Source organism: Ursus maritimus, unplaced genomic scaffold (assembly GCF_017311325.1).
Source record: "Ursus maritimus isolate PB19 unplaced genomic scaffold, ASM1731132v1 scaffold_30, whole genome shotgun sequence".
Classification (NCBI taxonomy): domain Eukaryota; kingdom Metazoa; phylum Chordata; class Mammalia; order Carnivora; family Ursidae; genus Ursus; species Ursus maritimus.
Genome location: NW_024425564.1, coordinates 9,898,870 through 9,921,012, shown reverse-complemented (window position 1 = coordinate 9,921,012; position 22,143 = coordinate 9,898,870). Strand labels below are relative to the sequence as shown.

The following is a 22,143-nucleotide window of genomic DNA, read 5'->3' as shown; positions in this document are numbered from 1 at the left end:
CGGGCCTCCACCACTCCAGAAAAATATTAGCCCAATCTCAGTGATGACAAAGAAAAACATGCACCACTGTGGGACGCGGCCCAGATCAGTGGTACTTAACTTCGGCAGCCCACTGTGGTTATCTGGAGAGCTTCTCACTAACACACCGAGGCCGGCCTGCCCCAGACAAACTAAAAGGGGATGTGAGCCAGGGGAGCCCGGGCAGAAGGGTGACATCCTGAGCTTCTGCAGGGACACTGAAGGGACCTCTCCCCGGGGGCGTCACTTCCTTGGCCTTACCCAGATCCCCCCAGCCCATGAGCGTCAAGAATGACGGGGCACCCCCTTCTCTCCCGAGGCGGGTCCCGGGGCGTTCAGGGTTCCACCTCCACCGGAGCCTCTCCTCTCGGGCACGGGCCGCCGGGAAGGGACCGAAGGCTGCGCGCCCCCAGGGGCTGCAGGGCTCGTGGGACCTCCCAGTCCACGCCGGGGACCCTCTGCGCAGACTCCTCCACCGACCGGAGTGGGCGGGGGGCCATGGGCGGGGGGAGGAGGCGACCTCGCGAGACCGGATCTGGCGTCACCGTCCACGGAGCAGCGTCCTCCCTTCCGAGCCCAGCCCCGGAGCCCGGGAACTTTCCGGCGTCTCCGGCCGCAGGAGCCCCGCCCCCAGCGCCGGCCCCGCCCCCCCAGCCTCCAGAAGCCGTGCATGCGCCGCAGCCCCGGCTCGTTTTCCCGAGTCTCTGATTGATTGTCCCCTCCTTTCGCGCAGACCCAGCGCCCTTCCACTTAGTACGTCAGCACACGCTGGGGAGCCCCACTGCTCCCCGCTGAGGATTTTCTCGTTTCCTTCTACGGGCGAGAGCCCTGGCAAAGGAGCTGATCGTGGTGGACTCGGCAGGCCAGGAGGATGGAGACCCCACGTCTGAGTCGGGCAGAAAGGAACGAGGTGAGTCCAGTAGACAACCCCGCAGGGTGGGTGGTCCGGGAACCACCGACCCCTCCTAGCCTGGTGCTTGTGTGCTGTAGCTACTGGGCTTTCCTCAGAGAGGCTTCAAATGGAAAAGTACACAAAAATAATGTAATGGAAACCTGCATCTCCAACCCCCAGATCTTTAGTGAACATTTGTCTGTGTTTGCTCCAGATTGTGTTGAGAGAAATGGGGCAAGCGGAAGGAAGAACTCACAGCCTCTCCCTCTGAGAGTCAGCAGTGCTTCTGCAAATGGGGTGTAGTCTCCCAGGAGCCGTTTTTATTAAAAATATCAGAAGGTACTTTCCGAAATACTAGACGCAGTAAGATATCATTTAACTGAATTTTTAAGGAGGGGCAAAACAGCATCACGTGCTGTCTCGCTGCACTGACCATTTGTCTAACCTTTTGTCACTTGTTTTTTTCCCGCGGGGTATTGTGTGCATGCTTTTCACCCTACCAGTGAAAGACTCCCAAGTTCCAACAGTTACTAAGTGCTGCCCGATACTCCTCCTAATGGCCTCAGCTCTAGAATCCTGCGTCAGTGCGCGAGTTTTTATGTCCCATGAACTCGTCTGTGTCTAGCTTTCTAGTTTGTGCCAGGCAAACAGGGAGTCAAGTGGCCTCATTGTTTTGTTTGTCCATTTGGGGAGCTGAGTTGTAAATCTCTTTAGATGATTTGTAGCATTGTAGTTTCTCATCTGCGTAGTGCCAGATGATATCCTTTGTCGATTTTTCTATCAAGTTAGTTACATTTTTTGTTGATTTTTCAGATGTTGATATAGTTTAGCTATTAATCTTTTGTTGGTTTTTGGTATTTCAAGTATCTCCTCACAAACACGGTAACTTTGTTATAGGTCCTTAATTGAACAGAAAAGCTTAATTCTAACCTAATCAAAATTCTTAATTTAATTATGACTTGTGCCTATGGGATTTACATCAAGTTCTCATTTATTTATTTATTTACTTACTTACTTATTCACAAACTTTAGAGTTTACCCTACGCTCTTAGGCATTTAATTCATTTGGATTCCACCTTTGTAGGCGATGGAAGGTTGGGATCCAGTTTAATTTTCGTCATTCAGTGAGCTAGTTTTCAGGGCACCATCTACCAACGATCTGTTCTTTCCCCATGGACGTGCTCTGCCTCATTTTCATATGCTCAATCCCTGTATCACAGGTCAGTCTCTGAGCTCTCGGTTATCTTCCAGCGTCTTGTGTTTTCCTTCCTTGCAAACATGCTGCACCTTACATTCTAGTACAGATCTCTGTGCATATGTACGAGAATTTTTCCAGGGTGTAGACCAAGAAAGAAAATTGTGTGTTAGGGCCTGCACACTTTCAACGCAACTCCAGCCTGCCAAGTTGGCATCCTTTTTTTCCCCTGCATTCCTNCCCCTGAGGGTTTGAAATGGTATCTCACTGTTGTTTTGATTTGCATTTCCTTGCCTTTTGCAAGTTATTGGTCATTTTGTAGTTTCCTCTTCTGCCAGTTGTCTGTTCAGTATTCTTCTGGGTTGTTTTTCTTTGATTGATATTTAAGAGGCGTTTATGAATTTCGGATTCTGATTCTTAGTGACATAACAAATAGTGTCTACAAGTATATTGTTTGTCCCTTGTGATTCAAATGGATCTTGTTATATAGAAAATGTTAATTTTGGATTGTTCAAGTTGAATACTATATTCCTTAATCATTTTTGGTTTTGTATCTGATTTAAGAAATTCTGCCCTTCCCTGAGGTCATAAATATTCTCCTTATTTTCTTCTAAAATTTTAAAAGATTTTCTTTTCTAGTCTCTGTCTTTATTAGATCTGGAACTTCTCGTGAGAGGTAGAACTATAATTTTCTTTTGATTCTGTTTGAAAGGCAGTTACTAAGCCTGAGTTCTCAGCCCTCCTCCCCCAACTTTTAGTACTGCTGCTCCTGTATGGTCTGCATTGGTGCTGTTTCTAGGCTTTCTCTTTTATTGTACTGATTTCCTCATTTATTTCTGAATCAGGGCTCTCCTGTGTTGAGGAAATAAAATAGTTCTGCCAACAAAAGACCCGTCTGATCCTCATAACCACATCATCAACAGGGAAGGCTGATGTGCCATAGCCAGAGATTGGACATCCTGTGACATAACCCAGGACTCAGCTAGTGGAGGGTTTATACCCAGTTGTTCAGCTCCTTAGTGGGAGCCCAGTATGTGTGTGGTGGGGAGAGGGAGGATGTGAAGGGAGAATCCTAATCTCCAGATCTTCCATTCACTTGTTCTAGTATCATTAAGTGTTGATGTTTTTAGTTTTGTTTGTTTAATCAGTGTCTTCTTTAGAAATTAAAGTGTCATTAAGGCTTAACATGTAATGTTTATATCGCCATAGGAGTGAGTTTATGTGATAGCTTTTTAGTGATAGATAAGCCAGGACCTTTTGAAATAACCAGAATGATGAAATATGGAAGGTTTGAGTGGCAGCTTTTAAAAAACTATAGACTAAAATAAAATTTAGAGGTTTTTAATTTTAATTAATCATGCCATTATTTCTCCTCTTTAATTTCCATATATATTTATGAGTTGATTATAGTGTTTTTAAGTTTTTAATTATCCTGATGATAATTGTCACCTGCCCCCATTCCAGCCAATAATATACTTAATAAAAAATCAGCTTTATTGAGGAATAATTTATACACAACAAAATGCACTTGTATTCATTGTATGATATAATGAATTTTATATATCCATGTAGTTACCACCATAATCAAGATACAGAAGAACATTTCCATCAACCTAGATAGCTTCGCTGTGCCCCTTTGTACAGTCCCGCATCCGCCAGACCCAGACCCTGGGCCCTAGCTAACCACGGATCTGCTATCTGTTATTATATCTTAGTTTCCCCATTCCGTGGATTTCATATGAATGGGATTTATATCACGTATCCTTGAATCCGGTTTATTTTTCTCGAAATGTTTTTGGGATTCACCCATGTCATTGCACGTGTCCCATTTTGTTCCCCTTATTGCTGTCTTTCATTATATGGATATATTACATTTTGTCTATCCATTCACCTGTTGATGGACTTTGGGCTGTTTCTGACTTATGGCATTGTGAAAAAACTGAAAGAGACATTTGTATACAAGTCATGGTGTGGACATGTTTTCATTTCTCTTGGGTGGAATTGCTGGGCTGTGTAATTGTTTGTTTAATTTTATGAGAAACAACCAAACTCTTTTTCCAGCGTGGTTCTAACATTGTCCACTTCCTTCCACAGCGTGAGAGGACTGGTTCCTCCAGACCCTTGCTAACACCAGGGTTTTAATTTTAGGCATTCTTTTAGATGTGAAGTGGTATCTCATGGTTTTGATTTGCATTTCCGTAATTAATAATGCTTGGTATCTTTTCATGTACTTTCTATTTGTACATCTTTTGTGATATGTCTGTTGAAAACTTAAACTTTTTTTCTTCTGTGTGGTTTTTTATTTTGTTTTGTTTTTTTTATCTGTGGTTTCTCTTTTCATTGTCTTACCTGTTTTTGAAGGACAGAGATTTTTACTTTTGGTGAGCTAATTTGTCATTTTATCATTTATAGTTCATGGTTTTTGTGTATTTTTAATAAATCTTTGCCTGTCCTGAGGTATTGAAGATTTTCTGTGATTTTAGTTTTTTTTAATATTTAAGTTTGTGATCCATTTGGAGTTAATTTTTGTGTAAGACTTGAAGTTCTTTTTTTTCCCCCATGAAGGATATCTAGTTGTTGGAGAACCATCTGTTGAAAAGATTGTTTTCCCTATTGACTAGCCTTGGCACGTTTCTCAAAATTAATTGACTGTAGATGTTTGGATCTATTTCTGGGTATTCTCTTCTGTTCCATTGATCTTTCTGTCTATCCTTATACCAGTATATACTGACATACAGTCTTGATTACTATAGCTTTTTAATGAAGTCTTAAAATTAGATGGTAATAAGTCCTTTGACTTTTTTTCTTTTTTGAAAGATTGATTTGGCTCTCTCTAGCCCTTCACATTTCATGTAAATTTAGAGCCAGATTGCCAGGTTTGACACCCCCCCCCCAAAAAAAAGCTCCAGCTGTATGTTTTCACTGGGATTGTATTAAAGCTATTCTATCATTTGGAGAGAATTGACATCTTGACAGTTTTTTAATTTTTATGTTTATTTAAATTCAAGTTAGTTAACATATAATGTATTATTAGTTTCAGGGGTAGAGTTTAGTGATTCATCAGTTGCATATAACACCCAGTGCTCATTACATCACGTGCCCTCCTTAATGCCTGTCACCCAGTTATCCCGTCCCCCCACCCAAACCTCAGTTGTTCCCTCCAGCAACCCTCAGTTTGTTCCCCATAGTTAAAAGTCTCCTATGGTTTGCTTCTCTCTCTGTTCTTATTTTATTTTTCCTTCCCTTTCTCTGTGTTCATCTGTTTTGTTTTTTAAATTCCACAGATGAGTGAAATCATATGGTATTTGTCTTTCTCTGACTGAGTTATTTCACTTAGCATAATATACTCTGATTCCATCCAGGTCATTGCAAATGACAAGATTTCATTCTTTTTGATAGCTGAGTAATATTCCAATTTGTATATATACCACATCTTCTTTATCTGTTCATCACTTGATGGACATCTGGGCTATTTCCATATTTTGGCTATTGTGGATAATGCTGCTATAAGCATTGGGGTGCAGGTGCCCCTTCGAATCACTATTTTTAAATTTTTTTTTTAAAGATTTCATTTACTTATTTGACAGAGAGAGACAGCCAGCGAGAGAGGGAACACGAGCAGGGGGAGTGGGAGAGGAAGAAGCAGGTTCCCAGCGGAGAAGCCTGATGTGGGGCTCGATCCCAGAACGCCGGGATCACGCCCTGAGCCAAAGGCAGACGCTTAACGACTGCGCCACCCAGGCGCCCCTGAGTACAGATCTTTTACCTTTTTGGGTTGGTTTATTCCTAGGTATCTTACGGGTTTTAGTGCAATTATAAATGGAATCGATTCCTTGAATTTCTCTTTCTGCTGCTTTATTGTCTGTGTATAGCAATGCAACAGACGGTTTTGCATTGATTTTATATCCTGCAACTTTGCTGAATTCCTGTATCAGTTCTAGCAATTTTTTTGGTGGAATTTTTCAGGTTTTCTATGTAGAGTATCATGTCGTCTATGTAGAGTGAAGGTTTGAGTTCTTCTTTGCTTATTTGGATGCCTTTTATTTCTTTTTGTTGTCGGATTGCTGAGACTAGTACTTCCAGTACTATGTTGAACACCAGTGGTGAGAGTGGACATCCCTGTTGTGCTCCTGAAAAGCTTATAGTTTTTCCCCATTGAGGACGATATTAGCTGTGAGTCTTTCGTATATGGCCTTTATGATGTTGAGGTATGTTCCCTCTGTCCCTACTTTGCTGAGGGTTTTTACCAAGAAAGAGTGCTGCATTTTGTCAAATGCTTTTTCTGCATCTGTGGAGAGGATCGTGTAGCTCGTCCCCTTTCTTTTTATTCCTGTAGGTATCATGTTGATTGATTTGCGGATGTGGAACCACACTTGCAGTCCAGGAATAGACCCGACTTGATCGTGGTGAATAATCCTTTTAATGTACTACTGGATCTGATTAGTTAGTAATCTTTTGAGAGTTTTTGCATTCATATTCATCAGGGATATTGGTCTGTAATTCTCCTTTTTAGTGGGGTCCTTGTCTGGTGTTGGGATCAAGGTAATGCTGGCCTCATAGAATGAATTTGGAAGTTTTCCTTCCATTTCTATTTTTTTTTGAAACAGTTTCAAAAGCATAGGTATTAATTCTTCTTTAAGTCTTTGGTAGAATTCCCCTGGGAAGCCATCCAGCCACAGAGTCTTGTTTGTTGGGCAATTTTTTGATTACTGATTCAGTTTCTTTGCTTGTTATGGGTCTGTTCAGATTTTTTATTTCTTCCTCTTTCAATTTTGGTGTTTCTGTGTTTCTGGGAATGCATCCATTTCTTCCAGATTACCTAATTTGTTGGCACATAATTGCTCATAATTGTTTGTATTTCTTCAGCGTTGGTTGTGATCTCTCCTCTTTCATTCATGATTTTATTTGTGTCCTTTCTCTTTTCTTTTTGATAAGTCTGGCTAGGGGTTTATCAATCTTGTTAATTCTTTCAAAGAACTAGATCCTAATATTGTTGTGATTTGTTCTACTGTTTTTTTTTTTTTCTATGTCATTGATTTCTGCTCTAATTATTATTTCCCTTGTGCTGAATTTAGGCTTTATTTGCTATTGTTTTTCCAGGTCCTTTAATTGTAAGGTTAGGTTGTGTATTTGAGACTTTTCTTGCTTTTTGAGAAAGGCCTGTGTTGCTGTATACTTCCCTCTTAGGATTGCTCTTGCTGCATCCCAAAGGTTTTGAACTGTTGTATTTTCATTTTCATCTGCTTCCATGTATTTTTAAAATTTTTTTAATGTCCTGGTTAACCTGCTCATTCTTTAGTAGAATGTGCTTTAACATCCGTGTATTTGTGGTCCTTCTGCATTTTTTCTTGTGGTCGGTACCAAGTTTCATAACACTGTGGTCTGAAAATATGCATGGTATGATCTCAGTCTTTGTACTGGTTGTGTCCTGATGTGTGACCCAGTGTGTGATCTATTCTGGAGAATGTTCCATGTGCACTAGAGAAGAATGTGTATTCTGTTGTTTTAAGGTAGAATGCTCTGCATATATCTGTGAAGTCCATCTGGTCCAGTGTGTTCTTCAAAGCCCTTGGTTCCTTGTTTTTTTTTTTTTTTTTAAAGATTTTATTTATTTGACAGAGATAGAGACAGCCAGCAAGAGAGGGAACACAAGCAGGGGGAGTGGGAGAGGAAGAAACAGGCTCATAGCGGAGGAGCCTGATGTGGGGCCCGATCCCATAACGCCAGGATCACGCCCTGAGCCGAAGGCAGACGCTTTAACCGATGTGCCACCCAGGCGCCCCCCTTGTTGATCTTCTGCTTAGATGATCTGTCTATTGCTGTGAGTGGGGTGTTAAAGTCCCCTACTATTTTTTTTAAAGATTTTATTTGAGAGAGCAAGCACGTGTGAGCGGAGGGAGGGGTAGAGGGACACAGAGAGAGAAAATCTCAGGTGGACTCCCCACTGAGCATGGAGCTGGATGCAGGCTTGATCTCACAACCCTGAAATCATGACCTGAGCTGAAACCAGAAGTTGGGTGCTCACCAGACTGAGCCACCTGGATGCCCTTAAAGTCCCCTACTATTATTGTATTATTATCTATGAGTTTCCTTAAGTTAGTTATTAATTGATTTATATATTTGGCTCCTCCCAAGTTAGGAGCATTAATATTTACAGTTGTTTGATCTTCCTGTTGGGTAGACCGCTTAATGAGGATATTGTGCCCTTCCTCATCTCTTATTACAGTCTTTGGTTTAAAATCTAGTTTGTCTGATATAAGGATGGCTACTCCAGCTTTCTTTTGATGTCCATTAGCATGGTAGATGGTTCTCCACCCCCTTACTTTCAGTCTGGAGGTGTCTTTGGGTCTAAAGTGAGTCTCTTGTAAGCAGCATATCGATGGGTCTTGTGTTTTTCATCCAGTCTGGTACCGTGTGTCTTTTGATTGGAGCATTTCGTCCATCTGCACTCAGAGGAATTACGGACAGATTGGAATTTAGTGCCATTGTCTTACCTATAAAGTCCCTGTTCCTGTAGATTGTCTCTGTTTCTTTCTAGTCTGAGGTACTTTTGGGGTCTTACTCTGCTTAAAGGGTCCGCTTTAATATTTCTTGCAGGCCTGGTTTAGTATTCATCATGAACTCCTTTAGTTTTTGTCTTGGAAGCTCTTTGTCTCTCCGTGCATTCTGAATGACAGCCTTGCTGGATAAAGTATTATTGGCTGCATATTTTTTCCATTTAGCACCTTGAATATATCCTGCCAGTGCTTTCTGGTCTGCCTGGTCTCTATGGACAGGTCTGCTGCCAGTCTAATGTGTCTGCCCTTGTACGTTACAGACCGCTTGTCCCGAGCTGCTTTCAGAATTGTCTTTACCTTAGTATTTTGCAGTCTTCACTATGGTATGTCATACTGTTCAACTGTTTTTGTTGATTTTCAGGGGAGTTCTCTGTGCCTCTTGGACTTGAATGCCTGTTTCCTTCCCCAGATTAGGGAAGTTCTCAGCTATAATTTGTTCAAATAAACCTTCTACCCCTTTCTTCCCCACTCTTCTCCTGAGATGCCTGTGATATGGATATTATTTCACTTTATGGAATTGCTGAGTTCCCTGAGTCTCCCTTCATGATCTAATAGTTTTCTTTCCCTCTTCTTTTCAGCTTCCTTATTTTCCATAATTTTATCTTCTGTATTACTGATCCACTCCTCTATTTTGTCCATCCTCACCTTTATGGCCTCCACTTGGGGACTGCATCTTGGTTATGGCATTTTTAAATTCAGCCTGACTAGATTTTAGTTCCTTTATCTCTATAGTAAGGGATTCTCTAGTGTCTTCTAGGCTTTTTTCAAGCCCAGCAGGTACCCTTATAATTGTTTTATTATTTTTTAAGATTTTATTTATTTATTTGTCAGAGAGAGAGAGAGAGAGCACAAGCGAGGGGAGCTGCAGGCAGAGGGACAAGCAGGTTCCCCACTGAGCAGGGAGCCCAATGCAGGACTCAGTCCCAGGACCCTGGAATCATGACCTGAGCCGAAGGCAGATGCTTAAGTGACTGAGCCACTCAGGTGTCCCTTATAATCATTTTAAATTCTAGTTCAGACATCTTACTTATATCAGTATTGATTAAATCCCTGGCAGTGAGTACTACCTCCTGTTCTTTCTTTTGGGATGAATTTCTCCATCTTGTCATTTTGTCCAGAAAAGAAAAGAGGAAAGAAAAAGATAAAAAACCCAACAATAACAACACCACCACCAAAACAAAACTAGATCCTGAGTGTGTTTTGGTATGCTTGTTAAAAGAAACTAGATCCCAAAATAAGAAAGAAAGAAAGAAAAAATTATATATATAAATGAAATAAAATACAATGAAAGGAAAGAAAAATAGATATGTAAAGACAATAATTTAGAAAAATAGGAAACTAAATGAAAAAATTTTATTTATTTATTTTTTTTAAGAGAGAGTGAGTGTGAACCAGGGAGAGTCAGAGGGAGAGGGAGGGAGAGAACCTCAAACAGCCTCCATGCCCAGTGCGGAGCCCGATGCGGGGCGTGATCTCATGACCCTGAGAGCATGACCTGAGCTGAAATCAGGCTCAACCGACAGAGTCACCCAGGTGTCTTGACAGTTGTAAGCCTTCCAGTCCATAAATACAGTACGTCTCTCCCATTTATTTAGGTCTTACTAAATTGACCTCAGAGGAGCCTAAAGGAACTTTTTGGAGTGATGGAAATATTCTGTGTCTTGGTTAGGGTGGGAGTAACATGGAAACACAATTGTCAAAACTCACCAAGGTGTACATTTAGATTCTGTGTAGTCGATGGTATATAAGAGACTGCAGTGAAGTTTGTTTAAAAAGTAGTAACAAAAATTACCTCAGTTATTACATTTCTTGCACTGACATGCTTCCTAATCATCAGAATCATTTGACTTGCACATGATTTTAACAGTTGGTTCAATGCTGAAGTTGCTGCATTGGTTCATTACTGTCTTAATAACGCAACACCAACCCAGTCCAGAGATGGATGCTGGCCCCGGAGACATGGCGGGAAGGGGAAATGGGCCAGGCGTAGTGATAGTCAGCAAAGCGTCCGTGTCAGAGACGATTACAGGTTTACTACAATCTCTTTCCTCTTTTCCCTGGAGTCGAGGTCAGACTCTTGGTAAGGTCTGCCGGTCGGTGTGTATGGCCGAGAGACTGAGTTCTGTTTTGTAGAAGGTGAACAAAAGTGTTGTGTGCGCTTCCAGACTTGACGCATAACCACCGATCACTTCTCAGTACTTCCAGACTTGACGCATAACCACCGATCACTTCGCAGTACTCCACACCCTTCTCCTCTTCAGACTCTTGATTAGAGACCAACCGCAGGGTGCTGTTGGCAGCTGTAACCTATAGATGGATGAGCCACGGGTTGGAAGGAGCCGTGTCTCCCAGACACCACTGGAGAGCAGTCACCCCGACTGGATTTGGAGAGGAGTCTTCGCTAATATCCTCCTTTCAGTCCCAGTTGTGATCTGCTTCTTCGATTCTCTCGCACTCCGTGTGCTCTAGGGGATATTCTAGATTCTCGTATCCTGGTTGTGGATAATAGGGAAAAGGTCTTTACACACATACACATGAGCAGAGCAGATCAGGACCACAGAGCAGGCCAAGAGCAGTAAGACTCCACGGGGAAAGGAAGGCCTTGCGGAAGGGGGTGGGTAGAGAGGCAGGCAGCTGAGGGAGATGGGTACTGGAGTCAGGATGGGGCCTCGGCATGCCAGCACCCACCAGAGCCTGGCAAAGCTATTTAAAGAAATTGAGAAAAAGCTACACCTACCAGAGGCGCAGAGGATCGGGCTGAGGATGATGGGTAAATCGGGGGTTAACATCTCCATTTTATTGATGAGGAAATTGTTTTATCGAGATTAAAATATTTGTCTTTGTATCTGGTACAGTACTTAGTTCGTAATAGATGCACAGTAAATATTTGTTGAATGAATGAATGATTTACTAGTGTAACACCTTTAATGCCGAAGCCTTCTACCAGGGACTGAGAACTTGTCATTTGGTGGTGTATAGAGGGGTATGGCGCTGGTACCAGGACGGACACGGTTGTGTTTGCACACAGTGTTCGAAAAAATTGGAATGTTAGTGTGCTCCCTGCTTTGCCCTAGGCCCTACCATTCCCAGTTGCCTTATAACTCACCCAGTTTCCACGTTGATGTCACCCATCTGTCCCTGGGGACTTGGTTGCGTGGAATCCCCTCTTCCACGTTCCCGTTCACAAGTATCCTTCTAGACGGAGCTCATCCCTAGCCTGTTGTTTTGCCTTCTCCCATCTCTTTCCTGTCATTGCCTTCCCATCCTTCCTCTCCCCTTCTCTGTCCACATATGTCCTCTGGATTTTCTCATGCTTTTTAATGTTATTAGCAGGAATTCTTAGGCCGCGACATCTAATATGATGAGCTAGGAAACCTAGCATCGAACGGAGTTGTACCAGGTGTACCGTCTGTAAGTTTGTGTTACACGTATTTAAAGGTACATAAATATTACTGTACTGTGTGGCTAGCAGGCAAATAAGCAGTGTTTATAAATTATATTTAACGCAGCCTCTATCCACATGTCATATTTTATAGTTTCTCTGCTTTTACTGGCTGCCGCTAGCTACCTGGGCATCGAGTCATTTTATCATATTGTTTTCTTGTCTGCTGAACGTGCAGTTTGAAGGCGTCGAGTCTGTTCTGAACAAAGATTCACGGCAGCTGTACTCTCGGTTTCGAAGGGGAAACACCCCTTCATTGGTGTTATAAAAATACAGTAGAAGCAGAAAGAAGAAAAGGGGAATCTGTGCATAGATGAGAGCATAGTAAGCAGTGAAGGAGAACAAGACAAAGTTATATCAACTCAGGTACTTACAACACCCAGCCTCATCGGGGGAAGCGGGTGGAGACAGCCAGCCTGGAGTCTCGGTGGGAGGCCTGGGCAGGGCGTCCTGCCCTCGGCTGAGACTTCCAGCCGACCGTCCCCATAGGGCCATATTCACAGGGCGAATGACAGGGTCTGAAGTCAAACATTCGTTCGCGTACGTGCGGTTGGGAGCGAGCTGCGTTTCCACGTTACCATGTTTCTGTATTTTCAAGGAGCCCGGGCTGTGTGTCTGCCTCCCCTCCCGGATTCCGTTCCGGGGGGGCCAGCCCCGCCTGCAGCAGGAGGGGACGTGAGACCAGATTTGTAGCTCCTGCTGTTCAGAGCAGAAGGGCCACTTCTGACCCGGAGACCAGCTAATGTCCACTACCAGGCCCCCGAGGTCACTCATGCAGCACGAGTCTCGAACAGCGCCTGAGGCTGCGAACGTGCAGGTCGGGCTGGTCGGTTATGCGGGACGAAGCACAGGAACCTCCGTCCGGTGCGGCGTGTGAGCTTTCGGGTACGTCTCCCAGGCTCTGACGCACGATCACGGTCCGGACAGGCCCAGCCTGGAGCACGGGAGCTGGGGGGAGAATGATGTAGTGCAGGTTGCCGGGTGCCAACCAGGCTGAGTTCTCCCAGAAACATCTTCTGCAAAAGCAGCTTCAGAACCTCCATCCCCTGGAGACCGCTGGGACCAGTGTCTCTGGGTCCTCAGAGCAGATAATCGGATAAAGCTTTGCATCCTCATCCTGTGGCTTTCTGGTCACTGTCAAGACTGTCGCCTTCTGACATCCTCTCACAGTCGGCGTGGTGCCTCCTGCGGGCCCGCAGGTGCTGAGGATCGCGTCCACGGTGCCTGGGGAGCCGGGGGGCGTGGGAAGAAAGCTCCCTCTGCCTGACTGCGCCCCAGCCTTCACCCCCTTGGAACTCTCCCGGAGTCTTGCTTCTTGGAGAGGCGTGTCCCGGCACTGGCTAGGGTTGGCAGTCAGTCCTCTCCCCTCTCCTCGCACTGGCGACAGAGTCCTCCCACTCCTCGTTCTGTTTGGCCGCTGTAGCAGATGTTACTTTGACCACAGGACCCTTGCCCTATATATGGAGAAAACCAAAACCACTGGTAGGAACTCCTCCAACGTGGAATCAGATTTATTTACCCTTATATCCTGCTGCAGTATGGGAGGCAGGGTGGTGAGAGTTGTGTCTTAACCACGGGGAGGGTTTTGCTTGTTTTAGGAGCTGGAAGATGGAAGCATCAGCTTAATAAGTTTTCTGTGTTCAGCTGAAATGTGAGCTGCCAGCCTAGCTATTGCCTTTGTGAATTATGTAATAATCCAAACAGTATCTCACAGACCTTCAACTCCATTGAAACCTAAATGTGTCATATTTGATAACAAGCAAAAATTACATTTATGACATAAGAGGCCCTTATATTTTCTTTGGATAACAGTAAAGTATAAGGGAGAAATGCATTTGCTTGGGAATTTTTAATATTTAGCCTAGCAAATCTGGCCAACAGGGAAATCTGATTAAACACTAGTTCTATTAAGTAAAAACTTCCAAAACTTTGCATTTTGAAAAAAAAAGAGGGGGTTTGCTCCATTCTTTTGTTTTTTCATACTTGTATAAAATGATAATGTATATAATAAATAAAACTTAAGCTTGAGGGGAGCATTTTATTTCTCATAACCATTTTAAAATTACATGGTAATCTAAGTCATGTCTAATGGCTTCATAAATTAAGAAATTGTGATAAAATAAATACAGTAATATGATGAAAACTTCGTGAATGCCCCTAACCATACATATTTTAAGAAATCAATTCTAAAGGAGCCAGTATCAGGAATATCGTAAAACTAATTAGGACAGCCAAAATATTCTGTATTTCCTTCTGACAAAATAGATGAGTGACTCCGTAAGTTTGATCAGACCAACAAGTTTGAGGAATTGCACAACAGAATCAGTGATTATTATGAACACACAGTTATCTAATAAAAATGTTTGGTTAAGTGAAATAGGCAAAAAACAAAAGCGAAGATGTACTGTGACAAATGATGGAAAATATAGTCACAGATTTATTAAAAATTTATAAAAATTAGAATTTAATGTAGAAAAGTAATTATAGTTTTTCATTTTGTCCTGAATTTAGTTCCTTTTTTTTTTTTTTTTTAAGTGGGTATCCTTTTCTAAACCCTTAGGAACAGGGAACTGAGGGTGGTCAGAAGCCACCCGCTCAGCGCGTTCTGGTTTCTGGCCAACCTGCCGGCAGCTCGAGGCTTCCCTCTGCTGGGCAAGTTTGGGAACACACCGAAAAGTCATTGCCCAGTATTGTCTTCCCTCCTCGCTCCAGGTGAGTAGTTCCCTTTCGGTTTCCATGCTTTGCTCTCTTGAAGCCCTGCAGCCTTAACGTTTTTGTATCACCCCTGTTTCACCTCCATTCTAGAAGAATCAGCTTATTGTCTCTAAGAAGGGTCCCCTTAGCCTCAGATTTCATTCAAAGTCTTACCTTCTGAAAGCATGGCCTGCGTGCGTCCTGGTGTGGGGTTGTCGGTGTTCTGGGTGCTGTTGGGAAGGCCTCTGGAACATCGGTGGAGATGCTGGATGAGAGATGGAGATGCTGCATGAGAGACGAAGTGGGCTGCAGGAACGGGAGAGCCGAGGTGGACGGAAACTGCTGGAAGCTCAGAGGACAGAGGTGGAGAAGAAGGTACTGAATATGCACGAATGGGTTTTAATTGATCCTGTACCATGGAACGATGAGCTCCTGCAGTGAGTCTCTTTCCCTAGGAGAGGCTCCCTCTTCTTACAGTATGACTTTAGCTCACTTCTGCAGGAAATACTGAACTCCACAGCCTGGAGGAGGGATCTGCCCTCACAACTGCAGGTGGGCTCTGTGCTCAGTGGCATGGACCACAGGGCAAGACCATGAAGAGCTTAGATTACTGATCAGCAAGAATATTAAAACATGGTGAAACTTCAGGAGGAACGTGGATGGCTCCTTTCTGAGGAATATGTTGGCCAGCTGCCCTGGTTCCTAGACTGTTGGGGGAGGAGCGAGCCCTGAGATCCCAGCGGGACCAGCACTCCTCCCCTGTTCCAGAGCAAGGAGCAGTCGCTGTAATGAGGCAGTGGGGCTTCCTGCTTCAGGAGTATCGACCCCTCCATTTCTTCCTTCAGTTGAAAAATTCAAGACGGTTATATTTCACGATGTTGCCAAGGCACAGAGGGAACCCGGATGCTGGCAGTTCAGGGGGGCGGCCATGGATTCTTCACTCTTGGTTCCTTGTGTAATCACTCACAAGAATTAATACAAATTTAGTGTAAGTATGGAAAAAATGACCACAAAATGAGGAACAATATTTTATTGATAGTTGAAAACTAAGTTAGTTGTGATTTAGTTGGACTGCTTCCGGTGTTCTTTTGTCTGGAGCTCTGGATTCTCTAGATGGCGGGTGTTTCCTTTTCCCAGGGAGCTTTGGGGCTCCCTGATGCTCATGTGTAAATATGCCCTATTATCTTCCAGAGTTGCGACTTGTACTGAAATTCCCAGGCCTGTGGGGAAGAGCGTCCTCCCTTTCCCCCACGCCCCAGCCAAACTGTTCTTTAAACCTTTGTTCATATTTTTGAATGGAGTTAAAATCAACATGTGTAGAGAAAGGGATCCCGGCCCTTGGCCTTTATAGAAGCTGGTAAATGACAACATCAAAGCCACTGTGGATTTGAAGTTGGACTCGAATCAAGTGACAAACCTTACAGAGCTGCAAATCACAGTAAACGACAAGGAAGTTTTCTTATGAATCAAACAGAAGCCACATGGTGTTTCAGGGACATTACTACTCGGTAGAGACTCCCCGTGATCCCAGATTGTTTTTACCCGGTAAAGTTCGGTGTGGAGCTCTGAACATGGGGGGAATGACCAAGCAGCCACGCCTGCCCTGATAGTTGTGCCCCCACGCGGGTGAGAGAAAGCCCAGAGGAAAGCATTTATTGAGAACGTTCTCTGAAATTAATGGCACGTCAATAAATGTTTAGTAGTCAGCTCTCAGGAAAACAAACAAGAACCACACACACAGAAACAAACAAAACCCCTGTAATTTGTAGTGCTTGCCCCTTTCTGGGTGAAGCTCTTCCCACCACAGTGGGTTTCACACTAGCAGGGACTGAATGTGGAGTCGGTTGTGAAGGGTGCAGTGTAGCCCACGACGTGGTCTCGCCGCCGCCGTACATGAGGTGTGAGCAGCCCCCTGAGTAAGGACAGTAGTGAAATACTGAGGAGATGTGGGGTGTCTGTTAATTTATTTTTTTTAAAGATTTTTTTTGAGAGAGACCGCGCCAGCAAGCATGAGTGGTAAAGAAGGGCAGAGGTGGAGGGAGCAGCAGACTCCCCGCCGAGCAGGGAGCCCAATGGGGGGCTCGATCCCTGAATCCTGGGATCATGACCTGAGCCGAAGGCATACGCTTCACCAACTGAGCCACCCAGGTGCCCTTAACTTTATTTTTTATATAAGCTATTTAATTGTAAATTTATATAATTTAATTTTTAATGATTGTTGAGTTTAAACAAGCAGCTCACAAAACGCCTGAAAGCTTAGCAGTTGGCCCTGGCGAGCGCTGGGAGCCGCCCCAGCGCACAGCTGTGTGCAGCCCCCACTCGGCTGGGGACCCTCTTTGTCTTTCTCCTTCCGTGTAAGTGATCTGCTCCCGTGAGGTAGGGGATGCTAGGAAATTCTAGCTTGTAGCCAAGAGTTCCAGACCTGTGAGACACAAAGCAGAGTGTCCGAGGTCAGTGGCCAGTGCTAGATCGGCTCTCTGAGCCTCAGTCTCCCTCTCTCTCAGTCCCGGGCAGTCTCGGTCCCCTGCATCCTGTTAGCTGTCAGCAGCTTCTCCCTCGGGGTGTCTGATGCTGTAAGTGGCTGTCCTCTGCTGGTCTTCCAACCCCAGCTCTGTCCTGGAGGAGGATGGCCAGACCAGCCAGGGTGGCAAGCCAGGTGTCTTACCAGGGCCCGACACTGAAGGCACTTCTCAGGTCCGATGAGTTCTGGGGAGGGTGGATGCCGTTTCAGCCCTGGTGGATCCTGAGATCTGGACAGTGATGTAGGAGGTAAAGGGAGGCGCCTCACTGAGGACGTTGCCATTAAATCTGAAAGAGGGTGAGGGAACGAGCCCTTCTGATATCCGGGGAAACCGTTCCAGGTAGGCGGAATGTTCGATGCAAAGGCCCCAAGGCAGGCGTGTGCCCCCGGGAACCGCAAGGCCCGTCATTCCTGTGTGGAGCACGCAAGGGGGTGCCCCCGGAGGCACGGTCAGGGTGATAGTGTGAGGTGCTGGGGGGTGGGGGTGCAAAGACATGTCATTATACGGAGTAGTATATTTTGCACTGCTGGGCATGTCCCGTTAAGTATGCATGCAATCAATGTAATGGGCTGCTGCCAGCTGTCTCTTTACATAGAACGTAGAGAAAACAGCACATAAGGCGTGAAGTTAGGGTAAGTATCGTTTAATGAAATACTCGTTTTGCTTTTGTGTGTCTTTGCTGTGACAAATAGTTCTTACCGACTTGAATTTTAAAAATAAATGTTTGAAAGCCCCGGCCGTCAGGCCTTGTAGGAACACTGGGTTTTATACTGAGTGGGAAGGGAAGCTGTTGCAGGATTTGAGTCGGGGGCACAAAAGAACACCCTGGCCGCTGTGTTGGGAGCAGGCTGAAGAGGACAGTGGTGGGAACAGGAAGATGAGTTGGGAGGCTGGTGCCGCGGGTCCAGGGGAGGATGAAGGCGGTGGAGCGACCATCTGAGGACGGGGAGAGCCCCGGTGCAGCAGTTTGGAGAAAGACTGAACAGTTGGTGTTGGACATGCCAGGGTTGGGTTGCCTCCTGGACATCCAAGCGGCAATGCAAGTTGGCAGTTTCTAGAAGTGTGTATGTAGTATTAAATTAACCTTGTCCAAAGAGCGGTCTGGCCTTTGCCCTTGGCTACCAGGACGTGGTCTCTAGGCCCTTGGAGTGTCCTGCCCCATAGAGTGTCTTTGTTTACCTGGTGGCCATGGCCACTGGACAGTCAATAGTGGGATTCATAATGGGGACTTTGGGCCACACAGGATCCGCTGTGAACAAGCAGTCGTGGAGCTCCAGAACTGTGAGAAAATACATTTCCGTGTAAGCCCCCCGGGCCGTGGTGTCGTGTTGGGGGCAGCGCAAGCAGACGAGCACACAGTGCAATAGAGAAACGGGCAAGAGATGCGGAAGAGAAGCCCAGTGACGAACCGCCACGCGTCTGCCACAGCGGATGACATTTAAAAAGACCAATGGCAATTTTCATTGAAAACAAAAACAACTAGAAGGATGTGAAACAGGAATTTTCATCTAAATTTTACTCAGTTTTAGGTTTGTGAAGTCCATCCAGATGTTTATAACTGTGGCTTCGTTTTTGATGCCAGAGCAGGTAAACTGGTACAACCACCCTGAGAAAGTTTAGGGTTTGACCCGGTGATTTCTGATCCTAGTGATATAAACAGCACACGTGTGTCCACACAGGTACTGAAACACACGTGTGGGAACGTTCATGGCGTCGTTTTAGCCCCTGAAAAAGAGAGACAAATGTCTAGCCGCAGTGGACTCGGTACCTCAACTGCGGTATATTCATAAAACGGAAGATGCTGCAGTAGAAACGAGTCTCAGCCCCGCGCGGCAACAGACGAATCTGCCGAGCTTGCTTCCTGAGCGGGAGCGACCGGGCCCAGAGACTACGTTCTGTCTGATTTCCGTTTTATAAAAGATTCAAAAACAGCCGAACTGAATGACTGTGTCAGAAATCCGGGTAGTGGGTACATTTAGGGAAGACAGAGGGGTTCGTGACTGGGAGCAGGTGTGAGCAGACGCGGTGTGGGGGAGGGGCTGGCGGACATTCTGTTTTTTGACGTGGGCGGGGCTTCAGGGGTGTTCACTCTGATCATTCAGTGACTTTACATTGCTGTTTTGTCATGTTGTGTTATGATTTTCTCTTTATAGGTTATGCTTCCTGACTTAAAAAGTTTAAAGGGGGGCGGGATCTTCTAAGGAATATGTTCTCCATGAGAAGCATTTTCAGCATCCAGAATAAACTTGAAAATCTCTGGTTTGCTCTCTAGGTAGGTTTAGGAGTTGCTTAACTGCTACTCACTGTTTTCATCAAAATACTGAATATTTGCTGCCCACCCAAGGATCGTGTCGTATATTAGCAGCTTTATAAATAAAAGGATAAACTCAACCACAAGATTTGCGGGGAGTTGCTACGGCCATCGACTGAATCCGGTTCCCAGCGGTCCCCTTTCCGTGTGGGACATGCGATAGTGCAGATCTGTGGGTCACTTCCCTCGTCTCTCGGCTTTCCTTCCCAGCAGCCAAGCATCGCTAGCATCTCTGGGGGCAGGGTCTAGGCTGGCGCGCTTAGACCTTGTGCTCTGTCTGAAGAGCTAGCAAATATGTGAGCGACCCTTTAAAACACACAGAAGCCTGCGTAAGTGTGGAAGACAGCGGGTGCCTACAAAGCCCACTTCGCCTCCCTCCTCGGCACGGGGATGAGAGTGCTTCACCTGCCTCCTTATCTGCTTCCTCTGCACTTAGGATTCCCCGTGTGGAAAGGGAAGCATGGTGCCCCTCTAAAGAGTTTGGAGCAAAGAATGATAAATTAGTTCAAAGAGAACACCCACTGATTCTAAGATCATAAAACGTTTTCCAATTTCTTCTCGCTCATTCGCCATGAACCTGGCTCCACATACATGTCAGGTGAAAGCACACGGCCCTGAAGATTTGATGGCCCTTCACAGTTGCTTGGGTGCATGAACTCAGCACACTACTCCCTGAGGAACTTTTGCAGACAGAAACAAACACTGACTTGCAAAGCTTGTCTAGCTCCAAGCATTCCACAGTTCTTTGAAAAGCTGGAATTGTCTTTTGATTGCCCTAAAATTGTAAAATAAGAACAGGAAGGATGGGCGATCTTTACCCTATTTTGGAAAGGATCATCCATCCTCAATTAAAACGATGTGGTGCTAGTGCTTGGACAGATGGACTGACGCACAAAACAAAGTCCAACTAGACGACATAGGAATTTTGTATGCCATAAAGACAGAATTATTATTATTATTAATTTTATTATTTTTTTTAGATAAGTTCCATGCCCAGCCTGAACCCATGACCCTGAGATGAAGACCTGATATGAAATCAAGAGTTGGACGCTCAACCGACGGAGCCACCCACGTGCCCCAAAGACAGCCTTTCTCATTAGTGTTGAGACAATAAGATAGTCATTTGTAAAACAGCATATTCTAGGATAAACTCCAAACAGATCAAAGATTGACATGTTAAAAACAAAAAAAAAACAAAAACCCCAGACGAATATATAGGTGAATTCCTTTGATTCTTGAAGTGGGAAAGACCCTTCTTAATATTGCTCAAAATCCAAAAGCCATGAAAGAAAATACTGATACATTCAATTACTTAAAAATAAGGCTGGGTAGCAAATTTTTCAAAGTTAAAAGACAAATGACTATCTGAAAAAACATTTTAAGACTCCTGGTACAAAGGGCTTAGCTCTCTGATATAGACACAGAGCTTCTGGAACCAAAATAAACCATTGTCCTTTACACATGGTAGATCACGTATGTGTGGAAAGGGGTGGAGAGCTCTGTGTCCTGTTAATAGTCACAGATCTGGGACAGACCTCTGAGGGAACAGCCGTAGAGGACTTGGAGGCAGTCTCCTGTGAAAGGGCGAGAAGGAAAGTATATGTTTTGTTTCTATTTGCGTGAAGAAACACTGGAAGGGGAACTGAGTGGCCAAGGTCAGTGACATGGAACTTGACTTTTCAGTGTGTATCTTTTCATGTAATTTTGATTTTTGTATTAAACTATTTATTACAAAACGAAATAAAATAGATGGTGACCAGGGAGAGTCGAAGTCCAATCACATTTCTGTCTTTAGGCATTTGTATTTACTTGTTTTTAAGATGTTTTTAAGATTATTATTTTACTGTAAACTGCAGCTTGCAAGGTTGCTTGTTACCCTTAGATACAGAAAGCCCACTCTGGAAACCCATTCTGAGACACACTTGAAAATGATGTAGTTTTGTGAAATCAATTTGTAAAATCCAGCAGGCGGCTGGTGAAATAAACAATGGAGCTTACACACAGAATGCTGTGGGTAGGGGCTAGGCCACCATTTCACTGAACAACCATTTAGCAGTTAATACTTCTATTTTAACCCAGTTCTATTTTTGTACGTAGAATAATTTTTCCCCTCAGATTTGCATGTACACATTGTTGAAGATCTGAAAAATAGGCTATGGTGTAAAGAAAAGAACAGACTCAGCCCCTGCCCGTGTTCACCCCTTTTCCTTTGGGCACATAGGACACAATAAGACCTGCAGCATCAAGATGTGAGAGTTCCCCTCCTTTTTCCCATTTATGTGCAATTGTAGGACTTCCAGAGCCAAACTCTGTCATCAGTACTTTAAAGGGCCTACACTGATCTTCCGCCAGTCGAGGAAATCCTGTGACTCCTGTGCTTTGCACCTCTTTTCTTTCTCCCCACAGGCAAAGACAATCAGTTAGTGAATAATAGAATTTGTCTGTCACTTGTTACCCACTTGTCTCTGGAAGATCTCTGGGACAACGAGATGGATTTCAAGTCTCTCTACTG

At 44.5% G+C, this 22,143-nt stretch overlaps 1 long non-coding RNA gene across 2 annotated transcripts; it reads left to right on the top strand.

The window, feature by feature from the left end:
* Nucleotides 1-653: 653 nt before the first annotated feature.
* On the top strand, nucleotides 654-21,394 carry LOC103665038. Of its 2 annotated transcripts, XR_569217.2 has the most exons (4): nucleotides 654-928; nucleotides 14,665-14,816; nucleotides 19,474-19,592; nucleotides 20,612-21,394. It is a non-coding gene; the product is annotated as an uncharacterized LOC103665038 (long non-coding RNA). The 2 variants fall into 2 exon arrangements; XR_569216.2 differs by lacking the exon at nucleotides 19,474-19,592 and having other exon boundaries at nucleotides 658-928.
* Nucleotides 21,395-22,143: the final 749 nt, after the last annotated feature.